Source organism: Heloderma suspectum, chromosome 10, assembly GCF_057233095.1.
Source record: "Heloderma suspectum isolate Gila_16-S chromosome 10, 16-S_ref, whole genome shotgun sequence".
Classification (NCBI taxonomy): Eukaryota; Metazoa; Chordata; class Lepidosauria; order Squamata; family Helodermatidae; genus Heloderma; species Heloderma suspectum.
Window position 1 is genome coordinate 30,082,486 of NC_139467.1, and position 5,221 is coordinate 30,087,706.

The window sequence follows — 5,221 nt, forward strand, 5'->3', positions numbered from 1 at the left end:
GGATTATTGCTCTGTACCATGGCAATTTTGCCATGGGGTTCCACAGGGCTCTATTTTATCCCCCGTGCTGTTTAACATCTACATGAAACCGCTGGGGGAGGTCATCCGGAGGTGTGGGCTGAAGTGCCATCAGTATGCAAATGACACACAGCTCTACCTCTCTTTTTCATCACACCCAGGTGAGGCAGTGGCTGTTCTGAATCAGTGCCTGGGCATGGTAATTGACTGGATGAGGGCCAATAAACTGAAACTCAATCCAGACAAGGTGGCGGTTCTGTTAGTGGGTGGTTCGTCTGCCTGGCTAGTTGATGTTCAACCTGTCTTGGAGGGGGTTGCACTCCCCCCAAAGGATCAGGTTTGTAGTTTGGGGGTGCCTTGGACCCAGAACTGTCACTTGAGGCACAGGTGGACTTGGTGGCACAGTGCACCTGTAATCAGCTTAGGCTGGTATACCAACTATGCCCTTATTTGGACAGAGATAGCCTAGCTGCAGTTATGCATGCTCTGATAACCTCTTGTCTGGATTATTGCAATGCATTATATGTGGAGCTGCCTTTGAAAACAGTCCGGGAACTTCAGCTAGCTCAAAACAGGGCAGCAAGATTGTTAACAGGGACTGGCCAATGAGATCACATTACACTGGTACTTTTCCAGCTGCACCGGCTGCCAGTCCGTTTCCAAGCCCGCTTCAAAGTGCTGGTATTAACATTCAAGGCCCTTAACGGCTTGGGGCCAGGTTATCTGAAGGATCGCCTCCTCCCATATGTATCTGCCCAGACCCTAAGATCATCTTCAGGGGTCCTTCTCCGTGAGCCCCCACCAAAGGAAGTGAGGCGGGTGGCTACCAGGAAGAGGGCCTTTTCTGCTGTGGCACCCTGGCTGTGGAATGAGCTTCCTAGAGAGGTTCACCTAGCACCTACGTTGTACTCCTTTTAGTGCCAGGTGAAGACCTTTTTAGTCTCCTAGTATTTTAGCATTTTAGCTTCCTAGTCTTTTAGCTTTGGTGTTTTAAATATGTGTTTTAAACCTCTGCATTGCAGCTAGGTTTTATTCTGGTTGTACTGTTATACAGTGGTTTTGAGCTTTCATATTTTATATTGTTTTATGCTGTGCTTTGTGGTTTTAATTTTTTTAATTGCCGAGAGAGCTTCAGCTATCGGGTGGTTAAAAAATAAAAATCTGAGAACATTCAGACCAATCCTCTCCATGTTTATTCAGAAATAAGGCCCAACGTGTGCAATGGAGCTTACTCCTAGGTAAGTGTGTATAGGACTGCCACTGTAGGCTATGAACCTGTGCCTGGGAGGGAACAGATTTCTACAGGGGAGCAGACTTCAGGTTTGGGAGATCCTTCTTGTTTTTTTAATCAAACACTGAGGTCCACCAATGAGAGCCAAGTGCAAAATAATTCTAGGGGCCAGACACAAAATGGTGGCTCTGGATGGAGGCCATTACCTACTTGGGTTGTTAGTTACCCAAATCTTAGTTAACCTTCACAACTTGGCAAGGTGAATAACGGGTCAATGCAACTTCCCCCAGCTCTGTTCTGCTTTGCCTCCCTTCAACCCCTTCCTGGCCTTTTCATAGAATCTTAGAATAGTAGGGATGGAAGGGGCCTATAAGACCATCGAGTCCAACCCCCTGCTCAATGCAGGAATCCAAGTCAGAGCATCCCTGTCCGGCGTTTCCCTTTACCCCTGAATCAGGAACATCTCTCACACGATTGCACCCCACGAGCTGGAGCAGCCCATGATATCTTGTTGCCTGTCCTGAGGCAGAGGACAAGATGTGTAGGGTGGCCATTTGCCTTCTTTTACAAAGAACAATCCTCTATTTGAAGGGCTGCCAGAGGACTGTCCTCTCTTTGAAGGGCTGCCCTGTCCAATTCCAGTTTAAAGATAAAGAGCCATTAAGAACTGTGGCCCATCAGCAGTTGGACAGCAGACTGAACAGGCAGGTACGCAGGCCACAGTCTTCCACAGTTACGGTGAGAAGTCCTGTATTTCTATTTAAATTATAATTATTTCTAAATTTGCATCATCTATCTATCTATCATCTATCTATCATCTATCTATCATCTATCTATCATCTATCTATCATCTATCTATCATCTATCTATCATCTATCTATCTCAATTAACACATGCACATTTTCTGCAGATTGGTATTCTCTTTTTTAGTGATGCATTTCTTCTTTTTTGGCAGTTTGGAAGTGGCCACCCTAATTGGTGCCCTGTCTCATTCTGTATGCAGAAACCAGCTAGGCTGGCAGTCGAATCTTACTTCCACACTGATAAGAGAGTGTCCTCCACAGCACCTGAGAGCAACAGGCAGGCCATGTAGCACACCTGTCTTCCAGCACTTCGCTGCAACTGCCTGCCCCTCAGCATCCACCGGCTGAGGTGGCTGCCCCACTCTGCCTAGTGGTAGGGCTGGCCTTGCCCATGAATGGGACAGGGATAAGGAATGTCATGCCACTGGACACAAGCCGCTAGTCAGCAGCTAGACAGCCATAGGATTGGTCGGTTCCTGGAGAACCGACCACCACCCCCTCCCATGCCACCTTGTAGGCAGCACGGATTGGTCCCATGCTCTGCGCTCATAAGAGCAGCGTGGACCAGGGGAAACGGGGCGGGCTGGGGCAGGGAGTTCGGAAGCACTGGTGTGACACTTCCTATGTGTTGTCCAGCCTCCCCACCCTGTGCTCTGAGGTCCCACGGCCAGACAACCAAAATTGGCTGTCTAGCCGTGAAAGCAGTGTGGCAGGAGCGTGGAAGAGATCTGCTCCTCACCGCTCCTCCCACCCTGCAGCGGATGGGCGGTTGCCTCCGAGTTTAGAGGTGGCTTTCCCACCCCCCGTAGGATTGCTCTCTAATTCTGTTGGTGCTGAGAAGTGCAGGTTCAAAGCAGGGATGTTCGGATTTCGTGAAATCTGTCCTGTGTGCATTTTGTGGATTGGGCAGTGTCATGTGTTCCAGCATCTGTTCACAGACAAATTTGATTTTGTTTGTTTGTTTTACGGAAAATATGGAAATAATTCCTTAAGAAGGTTCACAACAATTAGGAGAATTGTTGGAGTAGAGTAGTTTCAACAGGTGGAAGCTGAAGAAGGTATAACCCAGGGCAGGAACATCACAATGAGCAATGAAATTTGAACAAGTATTTCCAAACCAGTCCTACGTCTTACATCATGCATGAACTTGGCACTTGACCCAGCCTGAAGCTGGGGCCATGGGCTTCAGTTCTGTAGTTGGCGTCAGGGCAGAGCATTTGGGGTGGGTTAGGGTATTTTAGAAAATGTTTTTACTGTAGAATTTTATCGTTTTAAACTGTTTTATTATATACTTTGTACATCGCCCAGAGTGGCTGGGTGACTAGCCAGATGGGCGATTAATAAATTTAATAAACAAACAAACCATCTATGTAATTTATGTTAGTACGTAACATTTAGCATATTGTGCCCCATTCCATTCAACTTTTCCCCATGTATATTTACCAGTCTGAGCAGAAACGTGCATATTTTCCCACAAATAGATTTGCCTAAATTTTGGGAAAGTAAAAAAAAAGATCTGAAAGTCCATGGACTCCGTGTGGGCTGAGGAGGCCACTCTGCAGCAGATTGCACAGGTCGGATTTTTAGCAGTCCAAAGTCATTTTAGTCCATCTCAAATTACTCCAGCATCCCTAGTTCAAAGGAGCTGTTAAGAGTGTTGGGGCTCAGACCCCACCTCAGCCTTGTACTGTCTTTTGGGCAAGTTACTTGTCTTTTATGGCTAGCTACCCCTCCAATGGCAGCCATTTTGTGGTGGTACTCATGACAGTTTTTCAAATTGCCAAATGTGCCCACAACCCTAAACATGTTGCTTACCCATGCACTGGAATGACCAGCATGTGCTGCTATAAATATACCTCTGCTTCTGAGTGACTAGAGTTTAAGGGTTTGGTAGCAGGGGTGGGAACTTCCCCCATTCCTCACCTGAGATCCTGGAAAGCCACTGCGTACCTAGTGGCTCAAGACAATGGCCATTGTTTAAAAATCATTGGCAAGTCTTAATTGGAGACCAAACATTCCATCTTTATGGACAAACTGTGTGAAATGGGGAACTCCTCCCCAAAAGGCATCCCTTCCGCCCCCAAGCACTCTCAGGCTCAGGGTGAGGTGAATATTAAAGGGGGGGGGGTGGCTGCAGGAATCCAAGGGAAACTAGACCAGACTCCATTCACACAAGAATGAACAGTTGTGCGAACGCCTTCAAAGTAAGTAACAGGTGCAGGCAGTCTGATGTGGATTAAGACCTTTGGTGGGGTAGGGGAGCTTAAGCCCTTTGCTCCTGCTGGGGCCCCAATCCATAACAGCCCCTTTGTACATGTTTGCTTTAATAAAGCCATTCACACAATTGCTGTGTGAACAGCCTAGTGTCCCCTTTGGCCCTCACTCATACTGGTATTTAAGTATTAGAACGTGAGCCTCTGTACACCAGTTGCTGGGGAACATGGATGGGAGGGTGCTGTTGTGCTCATGCCCTGCTTGTGGGTTCCCGGTCGACAGCTGGTTGGCCACTGTGTGAACAGAACACTAGACTAGGTGAACCCTTGGTCTGATCCAGCAGGGCTCTTATGTTTTAATACATTGTTGTTGTTCAGTCGTGTCCAACTCTTCGTGACCCCATGGACCATAGCATGCCAGGCCTTCCTGTCCTCTTGCTCTCTCCCAGTTTTAATACATAAACGTCAATAAAAGGAGATGAAATATCTGTATATAGGTCCACTTGTGATTTTTTTTTAATTTTGTTTTTTTTTTAACTTACAATTAAACACTGATTTAAAAAACTCGTACCAGTGTTTTTTAATTGGGATTTGGAGGTGGGTTAGGTAACTTAAGCAGGGCTGCTTATATTTTGTACACATTTCCATTCTCCTCCCCCACCCCCACCATCTGCAAATTAGCACAGTAGGTACCTTTACCTTTATTCCGACTATCTGTGGTAAACACTGACGCAACTCTGACACATTGCAGTCTACAAATTAGCTCCTATATACATGTATGACTGCAAGTAACACTTTCTAAAAGTATATGTCAACTTTCACATGTGACTTTGGCTGAGAAGGTCAGACGAATTTTGTGAATGGCTGAAGACAGGTTTAGATGACAATCAACATTCACTAGCTTATCTCTGCATTTTCAAACACTCAAAGAAAGTTGGTCTAGGACTGTCAACGTT